Source organism: Adiantum capillus-veneris, chromosome 19, assembly GCF_014529385.1.
Source record: "Adiantum capillus-veneris isolate H3 chromosome 19, ASM1452938v2, whole genome shotgun sequence".
Classification (NCBI taxonomy): domain Eukaryota; kingdom Viridiplantae; phylum Streptophyta; class Polypodiopsida; order Polypodiales; family Pteridaceae; genus Adiantum; species Adiantum capillus-veneris.
In genome coordinates, this window is record NC_140949.1 from 129,360,916 (window position 1) to 129,378,171 (window position 17,256).

Here is a 17,256-nt window from a genome sequence, read left to right on the forward strand (position 1 = left end):
AAAACTCGGGTGCTCTGAAGACAACTGTAAGAAATTGGCGTGGAAATTGTACTGAGTGAACCTCAATTCTTCAACCTTCAGGCTCCCCCCAAATTGTAGCTGAAATGAATTTATGCCGATGCTGTCACGATACCTTCAGCACAGGCACCCTCATTGTATCCAAAAACGAAATGCTGTTCAAATAGGTCCTACTCTCAGGTCAGCATAAATTGACAGGGCTGCCCAAGCGCATATAGCTGGGCACCATAAGCCTTAGGGTTTACACCCATACAATGGCTTACAATTCATTGCGTACAATCGAGCGGCAACGCGACAAAATTACAAGCAGCGAATACAACAATCAATTATGGCCTGAAGGTTCACTGCTCAAGCTGCTTGACCAGCGTCGAGTGGGTTCACTTGTTTTCCTCATAGACATGGAACCAGCACAGTGGATTACGTTTTGGCTCAGCCCAGTTTTATACCCTGTATTCAAGACTTTACAGTCAGTCCCAGTCCTATTGGGGTAGCAGTAGATCATGCTCTCCTCACATTTACCCTCTCATTCCAGTTCAGCACAGTTCGACTGGCACAAACACCTACGCATACCCGATACACTTTTACTTCAGAGACAGGTGCTGTCTACATAGATGGTATTTACAGACGCTTATGCACAGAGGATCCGGGGAGACCTTTAGGGGAGCTCACTTATATATTGATAGAGACACTACAGGATGCAGCGGCAGAAGCATACCCACACACTGAGCCTGGGCAGCGACGACGTTCTTGGAGCACACCCCAAAATAGCTGGTATGATGAGGAGTGCAGAGAGACCAGAGCCCGACTTCAGAGGGAGGTACTACTAGGAGTCATTTCACAGGCAGTTACGGATTGCTTCTCGGCGTTTGGTATGACGGAAGAAGAGGGCGTTTCTAGCTCGGCTAGAGCAGGATTTATATCAGTTGTTTTTGAGCCAAGATTCAGGCGAGGCATGGCGACTCTTCCATGAGCACCCCCCCCCCCATCGATCATCACTTCTATGGAGGTATGGGGTCAGTATGCATCATCTCTCTACACAGTCTCGAAGCAGCCACCTCTTCCAGATGCGCGAGAGCCTGCCCACACACTTTTTTTGTAAATCGATTGATTAATTTACTAGTGGGAAACCTCAAAGCGAGGAAAACCCACTGAAAAGATCATATACAAGGGGAAGAGCACAGAACTCCTCATCTGTAGAGTGTAGCTAAAAACATTCATGTGAAAGCTGATGCATCTCTAAGGTGATATCACCAACTTCCAAAGCAAACCGTAACGATTGCCTAAGAGAAAGCCTGAAGAGAGGGAATGGATCCGCATGAGTACGATGGAACATGTAAGCATTACGCTGACTCCACACGGTCCAGAAAGCCCAGTATCTGACCCACATGAAGAAGATCGCAAAACGTTGTAACGTCGGTGAGAAAATGCCAAATGCCCAGAACTGTTTGTGAAAGACAACCCCAGGAAAACGGAGCCGCATGCACGCCGATACATGGCGAAGGAAGTCTCTAGTAACGCAGCAATCCCACAACAAGTGACAAATATCCTCTTCTGCAGTCGAGCAACGAACGCAAGAAGAAGGACGAATATGACGTGCCCGAAGAAAAGTGCCAACAGGAAGCACTCCAAGCAAACAGCGCCAAAGATACAGACGCTCCTTCAAAGGCAAATGGCTTTTCCACAAGGCAGAGAGGAGCCTCCTCCACCAGTGGTCAAATTTGTGCATGTGCCAAATGGCATTACAATGACCATCAAGCCATGCTCGTGGTAGAAGAATAGCATAAATTTGACCTGCAGAAATATCTCGAAAAGGCGTTTCCCGAAAGGCCCAATCAAACATGCGATCACCATCAGGCAAAGGTGAAACAGGCAAAAAGTCGAGCAGCATGCTTTGAAGCTCTCTCCAAAACTGACGGTAATGCATGCCCAACCCAAAACGACGAGCAGCAAAGGAAAACTCAAAAATATATCCAGCCTCATGGACCACATCCTCAACCACACGAATGCCACGACCAGAGAGAAAGTAAGCCTGACGAGGTGAGCGGTCGACCAAAGTAAGAGAGAATGCCCGGCTCCAATGGAGACTTTCCAATCGGATCGAATCACCTTCCTGCCGAGGATTCCACGATAAATGCATCGTAACCTCTTTCCAAGCAGATACTAAAGAGGAAGCAAGCGGACATCCAGGAATGTGCCCTTCCATCTTGCCAAAAACCACCTCCTAGAGAGAGGGTTGCCAATGGCCAAAAGCAGAAGTAACAACGTGCTGACCGAGGAATGCAAACATCAAAGTCCAAGGCTGAATTTGTTGCACAAGAGTGGGCAACAACATAGCTTTCCGCGCAAACACGCCTGCGCAAATCCAAGATATTAAGTCCACCAAGACGTTTAGGAGTGCAAAGCTTATCCATCGACATCAAGCGTAAGCCTTTTTTCGTAGCATGAGTCCGCCACAAATGGGACATAATGTCCGACATAAGAGAATCAAGACATCGGCGAGGCCAATGCATCAGTGGCAGACGAACATGCAAGGGCCAAGTAGAAAGCTTCCAGTAATGGAATTTGACATTCAAGCATTGCATGACCCAATTGACTTTCTGAGAGTGAGTAACATTCCATCCAATTGGATAACCCAAATGCCTAGTGATCACATTTGAAGACACAATCTCGCCTGGCCACAACGGACTATGCCAATCACAAGAACGGAGAGGCAGAAGCTTCGATTTACAAAAGTTGACTCTAAGCCCAGCCGCAATGCCAAACAGTTCCAAGGCTTCCATAATCAGCTTGACATCCGCCTGCTGATTACGAGGCATAAACAACGAATCATCAGCGTAAGCCTGGCCAACGAATGTACGACCCGAAGGTAACCGCAGACCATGTAGACTCTGAACAGAGGTCAAGTGATCAAGATAAGTCAATAACGGGTGAGTAGCAATAGCATACAACAGAGCACTAAGGGGGCAGCCCTGCCTGACCGCACAACCAAGAGGCCAAGATTCAGTTAATTCACCTTCCAAAATCCTTGAAGACGTGCTACATGCATACAAAAAATAAACCACATTGGCGAATTTAGGACCAAACCCTAAACACGTCATGGTGGCGGCAATGAAGTCCCACTGTACAGTGTCAAAGGCCTTTTCAATGTCAACTTGCATAACCAACACATCTTGTTGAGTGTACTTAGCGTACTCCATGCCAATCAAAACATTAGCCAGATTATCCATAATCTGGCGACGTGGAATGAAACCATATTTTGAGCCTGATGTAGTCCTCCAAAAAGATGGTCCTTAATGCGGTGCACCAGCATCTTAGCCAATATCTTATAAACCACCGGCATCAAAGTAATCGGACGCCATGAGAGAATCGCTCACAAAGCACTTGCTTAGGCAGCAATTTAAGTAAACCTTCTTTCCAAGATAGCGGCAAATCTTGTTTCTTCCATGCCGCATTAATCATGAAAAGCAGTGGATGCTCAAGAGCCTCCCAGAAGGAGAGGAAAAATTCCACAGTAAGCCCATCCCAACCGGGAGACCGCCAGCGGCCCAAAGCAAGAAACGCACTATGCAATTCTGAAGCAATGAAGGGGTCCTCAAGACCACATGCATCTTGCGGGGATATAATCGGAGTAACAAAGGAAAGCATCAATTGACGCGCATGGCAAGCATCCAAAGATGTCTGAAAAGGAGTAGCAAACACCTGACGATAATGCAAAACCATGGCATCCGCAAGTTCCTGCTTTGAAGAAGTCCAAACACTCGAGGAAAGCATAACCCGCTTGATTGCACATGAGATTCTGAGTAGCAACAAAGAGATTGTCCCATTCTTGCCTTTCCGCAAACCACTTATGTGAATTGCCAGTGGTACTATCATCCATCGCAGGGGTATTATTAAAATCACCGCAAAGGAATGCACTCGAGGTCCATGAGCGAGAAGAGATGTCTCGCCATAGAGCAGCCCTTTGTCCAGATGATGTATACGCATAAACACCTCCAAATTCATACACCTGACCGTTCAACAAGCATTGAATCACCATCCAACGGCCGTTCGGATCATTATACAAGAGTATTGGCTGAAGCTCATGCCGAACCAACATCAATAAACCTGAGTAATCATGCATACCAGCATATGCAATCCAGTAACCTGCGAAATAAGAACACTGACCAACAAAGTCATGCTGGTTGTGTTCTTGCAAAACCACGATATCTGCCTTACATGTATGTACATAGTGCCAGGTCAGCCACCATTTATCCAGGTTACATAACCCACGCACATTATATGAAATGCATTTAATGCGACTGTGCATTAAAACCATATTTACAACGGCACAAAACGGAAGGATCAAGTCGAGATGTCCATATGGACATCTCCATCCACCACATCCATGCCAGAACCCATCCGCTCAGTCAAAGCAGGAAACTTGTCCATAGAGACTGCCTGAGAAGTGGAAGCCTCGCCCAAAAGTACATCCTTAAGAGTGCGTTGCTTTTTCCCAAGCGTCAATCAACGTACGATTGTCATTGCGGGGAAGCTGCTTAAATGATACATTCTTATTGGCGTTAACCAGAGGAACATAATTACGGGATGAAGGTGGAGTACGAATTTTTACTGTCTTTTTAGGTATCGCCCACGAGCCAACATCAGTCGATGCAACATTTTTTCCTTTCCCTACATTTACATTCCCAACATCCGCAGACGGCGGATTTTTGTTTTTCCCTTTATCTACATTAGAAGCCACCTTCAGTGCAGGGATTCCATTCAATTTAGCTTCACCAACAGATTTGCCTATAGGGGCAGGGGCAGAGGAAGGAACAGCCGAAAGAGGGGGCTGCAAAACAGGTTCAGGACATTCAGATTGCATGTGACCGAATTTACCACATCGAAAACAGGAGTTAGCAAATTTGCCCCATTTAAGCTTAAAAGGGCGCTTGCCCACCCAAGGATCCCCCGAATCCACCATAATTCCATCCGGGGTATGCTTATCCGTATCCCACAAAATGCAAAACCTGTTAGTGTTCGCGTCCAATTTCGGCGGGCAAATGACCTTGCCAAGTTGAGCAGCCAACAAAGGAAGAAAATGCCTCCACGTGCGGGGAAAATCAACAATTTCCACCCACACAGGACATTTGTGACGAATAAGACTTTGATGGTCCTTCATAAGTGCCCAAGGCAGAACATGAGTCATCTGCGTGCGAAAAAAGAGAGGAGACATCTCCAGCAAGAAGTTTCTAGCCTCAGTATCTGCCAATAATACCTCATAGAAACCCCGAGCACCAAAATAAACGCCTTGGATAGCCTGGCGTTTTGAGTAGGAAATCAACCCACTGTCCGACATCCTGCGTAACAGGCATGTTGCCAGGGAAAAACAAAATGACCACATTCATGGCATATTGCGCTACCGGATCCATCAGGTCCTGTACTGGAATTCGCACCTCAAGGGCAGGTGCCTGACCATTCCAGGCTTTTCGGGCCTCTTCAAAGTCTTCATACAGAAAACTTTTGATTTCAGAAGCACTCTCCGAAACACTCTCCATGGCTCTACGACGCTTGAAGACGCACGGGAACTTTGACTACATCAACCGGACTACGACCGAGAACTAAAGCAAAGACTGTTTTTTCCTTTTTTTTGGTAATTTGACACTTTATCTATTTACAGAGACCTCAGAGAGTATGTACATCTCCCACAGAACTCATACATCTGCTAAAAACTTTGCCTGTAATACTGTAAATTAAACTTTGCCTGTAATACTGTAATTTGTGCCAAATTGTAAACTGTCTAACACTGATAATGCAACGGTTCTGACAGCAGCGAGCAGATACAGGTAGGCCAAATCTGCAGAACGCAATTAGATAGCAGGCTGTCTCCACTTGCTGTCTGCGCGCAGGATACAGATTCATGCACAGAACACAGTTCGCTGCCAGGGTTACAATGGTGTAGCTTTGTTACTTGCGTTGCCGCTGACTGCAACACGCACACCCACACAGGTCCCCACAGGTTGGGCAGAGTGGCGCGGGAGCAGGCTTTCGCGCAAGGCGCACACACATGCACACACACACACACACACACACCTGCTGACGCAGGCGCAGTGGGTTGGAGTAGCGCGCAGAAAGGCTCGCGACAGAGTGCCACTCTCTCTCTCACACACACACACACACACTCTTTTACTTAGACCTCTTTAGTCAATGCTTCTAAGCTACTGGATCGATCTCTACTATGCAGCTCAGACACTAAAGAATCAGTGTTAAGCCATGCCCACACACATGTGCTTTCTTTACCGCCGAGATGATAAAGAAAGCCATTGACAGGTTGAAGACTAGGAGAGGATATGATCACGATGGTCTGGTAGCAGAACATTTTATACATGCTAGAGATTTGCTTACAGAGCTTCTAGCAGTGGTGTTCAACCGTGCCATGTGTGAGGGCCTACCTGATACGTGGAGTTTGTCTATGATCGTACCTATCTTCAAGTCAAGGGACCCTATGGAGCCTAGGAACTACTACACTATCATTATTGGACACACATTGGCACGTTTGTATGCATCCATCCTTGAGCAGCAGTTGAGTAGATGGGCAGAGAGAGGGTGTGAGGGCAGCATGACAGGCGGGTTATAGGAGAGGTTTCTCTACTCTTGATCATATTCTGACACGCAGAACCATTATTGAGGAGGCGAGATTACGTGAGAGACGGCTCTATTGTTGCTTTGTGGACTTTCGTAAATCCTTCGATACAGTGCCCAGAGCTAGATTGATGTGCAAACTGCAGGAGATGGGGTGTCACAAACGGGAGCACACACGAATAATCAACAAGCTGAAAATAAATGAACTTTCAATTAAAAGTGTCACGTGCGTGGACAAGCTATTTCATGACAAGGGTTCAATTCAGTTCAGTCAAGTCAGTCCTGAATAGGAAGTATTCTGGCACTTTTGTGAATCTGTTCGCAGACCATGCATGCCCAGGCACTTAGATTAGATGCATATCCTCCGGTTGCACACAACATGATCATCAGCATTACCATCAGAATCCATTAGGGGAATTTTCGAGTGCATTAAACCTATTTTCCCTATTTTTGACATTTTTCACTTATTTATTAAGTGATTTTTGTTGGGAACTAGGTAGGGCAATTTTGCTAAGATAATATATACGGAAACCAGAGCTAGCACTTTCTGACAGAAGAGGCAGCAGAAACTCAGTTCAACAGGCACCTTCTCAGCAGGACCCTAGCAGGCCTAGCGTTTTTGCATCAGCAGCAAGACCTAGCGTTTTGTACCAAGAACGGCCAGTGTTTCCTTCAATTTGCAGATCAGCCCAGCGTTTTGCACTTGCAGCAACCTGGCGACAGTAGGATACAATAGATCAGCCCTAGTGTTAGCAGTTTCCTCAGCAAGAGAGATTTCACCACCTCAGCGATTTTGGTTTGCAGATCCACCTCAGCGTTTTTGTAGAATCTTCGCGACAGAATCAGCCCTAAACTCAGCATTTTCAGTTTTCAGCCCTCGCAGATCTCACCTTCCCGCAGCAGATCCTCGCCGCACTGTCAGATCCCGCGAAGTTTGCAGATTCAGCCCGGAAAACGCAGATTTCAGCATCTGCGTTTTCAGCGCGTCCTCGTTGCATCGTTGTCATCGCCGTCGTCACAGACATAAAGTCAGAATTCAGCAAATAAAGATTTGCAAATTCAGCCCGTCTCGTTGTCGTCCTCATCGTCGTCGACATCGTCGGCAAGTCCAAGCATTGTAGAGGTTTGTGCAATCAATAGTAGACCACTCTCGCCATAGAGAGTGGGGCCTTCGGAGGAGGGTTTGACAACATTCTGGTGTCGTATTCTTTTCTCTCTATCTCTCAGTCTCAGGACCTTCATTCACAGTGTTCATCCACTTGTTTGTGTCCATTGCACTCTCATTAAAGGAACAGAAGGCTCTCCCTTTCGTAAGTAAAAAGGACCCTTGAGCACAGTTCGGAGCACTCATCTTGAGCAAAGTTCAACATTCACTTCCGCTGATCCTTACATTGGTATCAGAGCTTTGGCAATGTTCTGTATCACTCAAGGAAAGAACCACAAGAAATTTGTTTTTTCTTGTTGCGGTCGCACGTAACCCAAGTTCTCTTGGGCGTGTCTATTTCTAATCGTGTTTTTGAAGAGTGACAGGAATCCCAAGAAAGAAGGGCTTGTCCAGCCTCCCCTTGTGCCTCTTTTCACTCATTGAGAGTGGACCGTGCACTTAGCGGCCGGCCAATCGATGTGAGGTGGGAAAAAGCAACCTTGGTGTGAGTGCAAGGCCGCCAAGGGGTGCGCCCGCAGAAAAGAGCAGAACTCGGGTGAAGAGAAGATCCTTCTCTAACACAGATTGCAAGCTAAAGGAGAACCTCAAGACCCTCAAGACCCCCAAGAACCCAAGTTCCTTGTGAACTTAAGAACCCAATACCACAAGATCCCACAAGAATCCACGACTTCAGAATGGTCATCACCCGAAGCGGAATGGATACTTCGCATGGAGGTGATGAGCATGAAAGTGGCGAAGAAGAATTTTCCCCACCAGGAGGTTTTTCTGACCCTCTCCCAAGGATTGCACTAACTCCTATGGAGGCTTTCGACATGATGATGATGGACATGAAGTTAGAACGTGAAGCAAGACAAGCAGAAAGAAAGGCAGACTTTGAGCATGAGCGTGAGCAAGCGCGCTTGGTGGCCGAACAGAGAGCCCAACAAATGCAAGAGTTGTTCCGACTCTTTTCTAGTGTGCAGACACAGATTGCAAAGGATTAGGAAAAGGAGACTTTCTCAGTCTCTTCTTTTCCAAAGCACGACACACAGGAATTACATGATTTGCATGATAATGATAAGCATGATGATTTGAATGATAATGATAAGCATTATGATTTGAATGATAATGATAAGCATGATGATTTGGATGACAATGACAAGTAGATGATTTGCCTGATCAAGATGTGATTTCTCACAAGCATGATGATTTGCATGAAGATGATGTGGTTGTTCACAAGGATGATGTGTTAGTGGATACTTTTTCTAGTGAAGCTAACCTCGCTACAGATTCGATCAATCACGAAGAACCGATCTTGGCTTTCGAGTCGAGATCCACAGAACCCCCACAGGAAGATTCGATAGATCCCGAAGAACCGATCTTGGCTCTCGAGCCTAGGTCCAAAGAACCCTTTCAGGAAGTACTATGTGTTCGAATGATTTGTCAGCACGCATTGTTCGAGTGTTTCATTCGTGATCGTTTTCTGTATTTCAGTCAGCGTCTTTATGTGATCCCTTTTCCTAGGCATGACATATTGTACGTTGAGCACGTTTCACTCATGAATGAGCACGGATGTATGCGGATTTCTCATGAAAAGATGAACTGTTTGCATTCAAGGAAGTCACATTCCATGTCTCTTCCTTGGCACGACACATTTGTAGAACGAGCACAAGAAAGTATGAGCACCAAGCATGGGCATTTCCGTTGTGAATTGCCACAATTGATTGATTTAGATTAAAAAGACAAGATTCGATCTCATTGTTTGCATGTGTTGGATGAATGGGTTGGCACTCCGTCTATTTGTTCATCTACATTGTATGCACAGTCTTTGAGGAAGACGAGATTTTTTCCATTCACTTTACATGGAATAGGTATGTTCATGTTTTTGTGTTGGAAGTGGTTTCAGGAATTTTCAGCCTTGGAGATTCTTGAAGATGGTAGACGCATGACTCTCAACGAAGTTGAAGCATGGAAGGAGCCACAAAAGACTTTGTGTCGCTTTTGGCGCGGCCCAAAGAAGCAAGCGTTGCAGACCTTTATGAAGTTCAAGTATCGCACGACCCACATATCGGAGTGGGCCCGCGAAAGTCCTTTCGAGGACTCCAAATGTTGTTGGCGATCTCCCTCGACGCCATACAGTTCGGTACCAGTACCTCACTTTGAAAAGGACAGGATGTCACTTATACATCTAACCCTATGTGTACGTAGACAAGCTACTTCATGACAAGGGTTCAGTTCAGTTCAGTCAAGTCAGTCTAGAATAGGAAGTGTTCTGGCACTTTTGTGAGTCTGTTCGCAGACCGTGCATGCCCAAACACTTAGATTAGATGCATATCCTCCGGTTGCACACAGCATGATCATCAGCATTACCATCAGAATCCATCAGGGAATTTTCCAGTGCATTAAACCTATTTTTGACATTTTTCACTTATTTATTAAGTGACTTTTGTTGGGAACTAGGTAGGGCAATTTTGCTAAGATAATATATAAGGAAACCAGAGCTAGCACTTTCTGGCAGAAGAGGCAGCAGGAACTCAGTTCAACAGGCACCTTCTCAGCAGGACCCATAGCAGGCCTAGCGTTTTTCAATCAGTAGCAAGACCTAGCGTTTTGCACCAAGAACAACCAGTGTTCCTTCAATTTGCAGATCAGCCCAGTGTTTTGCACTTGCAGCAACCTGGAGACAGCAGGATACAGTAAATCAGCCCTAGCGTTAGCAGTTTCTTCAGCAAGACAGATTTCAGCACCTAGCGTTTTTGGTTTGTAGATCCACCTCAATGTTTTTTGCAGATCTTTGCGACAGAATCAGCCCTAAACTCAGCGTTTTCAGTTTTCAGCAGTCAGTTTCTGCAGTAGAACCCCCAAACCTCGCAGATCTCACCTTCCCGCAACAGATCCTCGCTGCACGGTCAGATCCCGCGAAGTTTGCAGATTCAGCATCTTCTTTTTCAGTGCGCCGTCGTTGCATCGTCCTCAACGCCGTCGTCACCGACATAAAGTGTCACGTGCCACACCCCAACCCTATGTGTCCGTGGACAAGCTACACCACAGCAGGGTTCAGTCAAGTCTAGATTAGTAGTGATTTGGCACTTTTGTGAGTCTATTCGTAGACCGTGCATGTCCAGTCACTTAGCATAGATGCATATCCTCCGGTTGCACACAGCAGGATCATCGGAATTCCCATCAGAATCCATTCGCATCAGTTAGGGGAATTTTCCAGTGCATTTAGCCTATTTTCCTATTTATTGGGATTTTTCACTTATTATTTTTAAGTGACTTTCCAACAAAAGTAGGTAGGGCAATTTTGCTAAGTTAATATATAAGCAAACCCAAGTTAGCACTTTCTGGCAGAAGAGGCAGCAGGAGCACCTTGCTCAACAGGCAACTTCTCAGCAAGACCAACTCCCGCGACTACTCTGGCATTTTCTCCACAGAAGACCTAGCGTTTTTGCATCAGATCAGCCTTTGCGATTTGTGAACAGTAGATCAGCCCCGGCGTCATCATGACACAACAGATCAGCCTAGCGTTTTTGCATTTGCAGAACCCCGGCGACAGAAGGACCAATTTCAACCCCTGGCGTTTTTGGATTTCAGGAGCAAATTAAGACTGGCATTATTCACCTAAAGTGTAGCAGATTCAGCCCGTAAAGACCATCAGTTTTCAGCCCTAAGAAACCTCATTTTTCAGCCATAAAAACGCAGCCAAAACAGTCATTTTCAGTCACCAAAACAGTCCCGAAATTCAGCGATTTGAAGATCTCAGATTTCAACCATCGTCGTCGTCGTCGTTATCGGCATAGACCAAGTTGCATAATCCATTGCATACGCATTGTACACCTTTCTGCAATCAAAGAATAGACCACTCTCGCTGACGAGAGTGGGGCCTTCGGAGGAGGGTTTTACAACCCCTCGGTGGCGTATCTCTTCTCTCTCCTTCTCTAAGTCTCATTCATTTGCACGCACTAGATCCACTCACTTTGTTCGTGATCACCACACTCTCTACAAGACGGAAAGCTCTCTCTTTCCCTAAAGAACTAAAAGGAACCTTGAGCAATAAAGATCACTAATCTTGAGAAAATACAACATTCATTCCGCTGCACCTAACATTGGTATCAGAGCTTTGGAAGTGTTCTGCATTACTCAAGGAAAGAACCACAAGAACCACAAGATTTTTTTTTGCTTGTTGCGATCGCACGAACCCAAGTTTACTTGGGCGTGACGATTTCTAATTGTGTTTTGTTGAAGAGTGACAAGAATCCCAAGAAAGAAGGGCTTGTCCAGCCTCCCCTTGTGTCTCTTTTCACTCATTGAGAGCAGACCGTGCACTTAGCGGCCGGCCAATCGACGTGAGGTGGGAAAAAGCAACCTTGGTGTGAGCGCAAGGCCGCCAAGGGGTGCGCCCGCAGAAAAGGGTAGAACTCGGGTGAAGAGAAGATCCTTCTCCAACACGATTTGCAAGCAAAAGAAACCCTCAAGAACCCCAAGAACCCAAGATTCTCACGAATCAAGGACCTCAAGAACCAAGTTCCTCGCGAGCTTAAGACCCCAAGATCATAGTGCATGGTCGTCACCCGAAGCGGCATGGATACTTTGCCTTCAGGTGATGAGCATGAGAGAGGCAACGAAGGATTCTCCCCACCAAGAGGTTTTTCCAACCCTCCCCCTTCGCCATCTACGCCAGACCTTATGGAGGGAATGATGAAGCAAATGATGGCCATGATGGATTGACAGGACGACAAGCGCCTTGCTCAGGAGCGTGAGCGCATTGCTCTTGCCGCAAAACAAGAAGAAAATCGACTTGCTTTCGAACGCGAGCGCGATGAACGCGAAGCTCAAAGGGAGATTTGTCATCAAGAGTTTATTTCCCACATCCTCGCCTCGAAGACCTAACCACCCAAAGATCGTGGAAGTTCGTCCAGTGGCGCAAGCCAGGACGCGGATTCCAACCATCCAGTTACAGAAAAGTTGACTTTCAGTAAGTATGACGGTAAGATGGATGCTACAGTGATTCATTCTTGGTTGCATCAATTTAATGCTTATTTTGCGACAACTAAGAAGACAAGGAATAGCAAAGTATTGACGGCAACTATGTACCTTGCCGGTGATGCCATCAATTGGTACCACGCATGGCAAGAGGCACAGCTAGCTGCGCACCTAGAGGCAGCCGACGATTTCACGCCCCTCTCTTTTAGTTGGGCTGATTTCCAAGACAAGCTCAAGGCGCGGTTTATGCCACCTCAGTACCTCGCACGGTTGAAAGACGATTGGCGCGCTCTCAAGCAAAATGGTATGCCGGTTATGTCTTTTTCTAATCGTGTTTTGCAGCTAGGTACCCAATTATGCATGTCAGATGATGAACGCAAAGAGGCTTTTCTCTTTGGATTGGACGAGTATATCAAGTACGATGTCGAGGTATTCGACATCGATCTCAACGAGGCTTTTCTCTTTGGATTGGACGAGTATATCAAGTACGATGTCGAGGTATTCGATCCAATCGATCTCAACAAAGCGGTAGCGATTGCTCTCGCACAAGAGATGAAGCACAACAAGGGAAAGCCTAAGGAAAACAAGACTTTCACAAGTACCTCGCAAACTCCTCAGAACGGTAAGAATGGTAAGAATGATAACTCTTCTAACCACTCTACCAACAGTATCTCATCAAAGAATTCTTCCAATGAATCTAAGGGTAAGGCTAACACAATTGCTAAACCTAAGCTTACTCCAGATGAAAAGGTAGCACAAGGAATTGTAGGAGGTTACATCACTTCGGAAGAACAAAGCACGTATTCTAAAGAAGGTCGTTGTTTTCATTGTCACATTAAGGGTCACATAAAAAGAACATGTCCTAAGCTTGAATCGAATGAATCTAAAGAACCCACAACACCCACTACATCTGTCAATGCAATGAATGATAACACGATTGTGCCCAAAGTTTCTCAGGAACCTCCCATTGATGATTCTCTCATTAAATGTTATGGTCGTACGTCAGGGCACCGTTTTGTCATATTGTTTGACCCAGGTAGTATGCATGATGTGATCAGCCCCTCTCTTGTTGAGAGAGTCCGCCTTGAAGTTAGACCGAGGTCTCCTATCGAGGTCTCTGGCTTTCGCCCTGGTATGGACGCTCTCATCACGAAGGAGTGCCTTGATGTGTTGTTTGCAATTCAACAGACTGCCTTCACTAGAAGATTTGTTGTTTCTCCTCTCTCAAAGATGTGATATGATTTTAGGCATGAAATGGTTTCGTGAAATCAACCCTCTCGTTGATTGGGAGGCTAGCACTTTAACTCTCAATGCCAAAAGTGATTCTCCTACTGTCTTTCATGGAGTGGATACTTCTCCTTCTCCATCTCTCATTGCTAATATGTAGGACAAGGTTAAAAGGATTCGAGATAAGGAGACTCTCTTAGTCTCTTTTTCTCCACAGCATGACACACAGGAATTGCGTGATTATGAGAAGCATGGTGATGATTTGATTGACCATGATTTGCATGATGATTTGGATAAAAAAGACAAGCATGATGAATTGCATGAAGAAGATGTGATTGTTCACAAGGATAATGTGTCAGTAGATGCTTTTTCTAGCGAAGCTAACCTCATTGTAGATTCGATCAAATCGATCTTGGCTTTCGAGTCGAGGTCCACAGATCCCCCACAAGAAGATTCGATAGATTCTGAAGAAGCGATCTTGGCTCTCGAGCCTTGGTCCAAAGAACCATCACAGGAAGTATTATGTGTTCGCATGATTGATACGCACGCATTGTTCGAGTGTTTCATTCGTGAAGGTTTCCTGTATTTTAGTCAGCATCGTTATGTGATCCCTTTTCCTAGGCATGACATATTGTATGTTGAGCACGTTTCTCTCATGGATGAGCACGAATATATGCAGATTGTTCATGAGAAGCTGAAAAGTTTTTATGTAAGGAAGTCGCATTCCATGTCTCTTCCTTGGCATGACACAGTTTCCGAAAGAGCACATGATTGTATGAGCACCAAGCAGGGGCATTTCCATTGTGATTTGCCACAATTGATTGATTTTGATCAAACAGAAAAGATTCGAGCGCATTGTTTTCATGTGTTTGATGAAGGGGTTGTCACTCCATCTATTTGTTCATCTACATTGCATACACAGTCTTTAGAGAAGACAAGACTTTTTTCCTTCACTTTACATGGAATGGGTATGTTCATGGTTTTGTGTTGGAGATGGTTTCAGGAATTTTCAGCCATGGAGATTCTTGAAGACGAAAGAAGCAAGACTCTAGATGAAGTTGAAGCACAAAAGGAGATTCAGAAGACTTTGTGTCGCTTTCGGCGTGGCCCAAAGAGGCAAGCGTTGCAGACCTTTATGAAGTTCAAGTACCGCACGACCCACACATCAGAGTGCGCCGGCAAAGAGTCCCTTCCAGAATTCCGGATGCTGTTGACGATCTCCCTCGACGCCATACAGTTCGGTACCAGTACCTCACTTTGAAAAGGAGGGGATGTCACGTGACACATCCCAACCCTATGTGTCCGTGGACAAGCTACACCACAGCAGGGTTCAGTCAACTCTAGATTAGTAGTGATCTGGCCCTTTTGTGAGTCTATTCGTAGACCGTGCATGTCCAGTCACTTAGCATAGATGCATATCCTCCGGTTGCACACATCAGGATCATAGGAATTCCCATCAGAATCCATTCGCATCAGTTAGGGGAATTTTCCAGTGCATTTAGCCTATTTTCCTATTTATTGGGATTTTTCACTTATTATTTTTAAGTGACTTTCCAACAAAAGTATGTAGGGCAATTTTGCTAAGGTAATATATAAGCAAACCCAAGTTAGCACTTTCTAGCAGAAGAGGCAGCAGGAGCACCTTGCTCAACAGGCAACTTCTCAGCAAGACCAACTCCCGCGACTACTCTGGTGTTTTCTCCACAGAAGACCTAGCATTTTTGCATCAGATCAGCCTTTGCGATTTGTGCACAGCAGATCAGCCCCGGCGTCATCACGACACAGCAGATCAGCCTAGCGTTTTTGCATTTGCAGAACCCCGGCGACAGAAGGACCAATTTCAGCCCCTGGCGTTTTTGGATTTCAGCAGCAAATTAAGACCGGCATTATTCAACTAAAGTGTAGCAGATTCAGCCCGTAAAGACCATCAGTTTTCAGCCCTAAGAAGCCTCATTTTTCAGCCATAAAATCGCAGCCAGATCACTAATCTTGAGAAAATACAACATTCATTCCGCTGCACCTTACATAAAGTCAGAATTCAACAGATAAAGATTTGCAGATTTCAGCCCTTAGCATTTTCAGATTTCAGCCCGTCTCGTCATTGTCCTCATCGTCATCGACATCGTCGGCAAGTCCAAGCATTGTAGAGATTTGTGCAATCAATAGTAGACCGCTCTTGCCATAGAGGGTGGGGCCTTCGGAGGAGGGTTTGACAACATTTTGGTGTCGTATTCTTCTCTCTCTATCTCTCAGTCTCAACACCTTCATTCACAGTGTTCATCCACTTGTTTGTGTCCATTGCACTCTCTCACTAAAGGAACGGAAGGCTCGTCCTTTTGTAAGTAAAAGGAACCCTTGAGCACAGTTCGGAGCACTCATCTTGAGCAAAGTTCAACATTCACTTCCGCTGCACCTTACAAAAAGAGTCGAGGGAGAAGATGGACACAGTATTTGGGACCAGAAGATGGGCTAGTCCCCCCCCCCCCTTAAAGAGAATCTTTATTAGGGAGAATCTTTTTACAAGCACAAGAACCGGAGTGACCCCTCCGTTCTAGTTCTTCCGACTCAATGATGAATTCCTTCTCGTGCAGGAAATTCTGAGAGATGAGCCCAGAGCGTGAAGCTCTACAGACCGTTCCCGATTCCGTTCTCAGAATCCCTGAGCGTAGGCTGAGGCCTCTTTCTCTTTCTCCGTGAGGGAGTACCTGCAAAAGCACAAGCACGAAACAACAACGCGAATCGCGAATTCACAATTGATACCCGTCGCTCCAAGTATGCGAGAGCGAATTCCGAGTGTTGGCCTCTTTCGATCATTTGCAGATTCTTGGTGGTGGTTCTCCTTGGCTGCTAGTGCTGGTGCCAAAACTGGACGTTGAGAGACGGTGGGCTGCTTTTATAGGCTCCCGCACTCAGCAGGAATAGCCGGTGCGGAGCCGGCAGGAATAGGGGAGCAATAGCGCTAGAGAGAGAGAGAGAGAGAGAGAGAGAGAGAGAGAGAGAGAGAGAGAGAGAGAGAGGCTGCGGGCTGTTTTTGGCAACGTTGGGAGAGGGAGAGAAATCGTACACTGCCTTCTATTGCAGCCAGCGCTGGTTATTTTATTAGTTTCTTGCTTTTATTTAAGTGGGCTGCCCGCTTATTAAGTTGGCGGCCGGTCACTTTTATTAAAAAAAAGTAAACCTGGACAAGACTTGAAAATACTAAGTAAGCTGAAAATTGGTGCTATACGAACACATTCCAGGCGTCCCCGGATGCAGTACACACGCAT

The 17,256-nt window shown here is 45.9% G+C and overlaps 1 protein-coding gene across 3 annotated transcripts in view; it reads left to right on the forward strand.

Moving 5' to 3' along the window:
• LOC147434861 (putative protein phosphatase 2C 5) overlaps window positions 1-17,256 on the forward strand; it is a 113,169-nt gene that overhangs the window by 79,402 nt on the left and 16,511 nt on the right. The window lies entirely within an intron of this gene.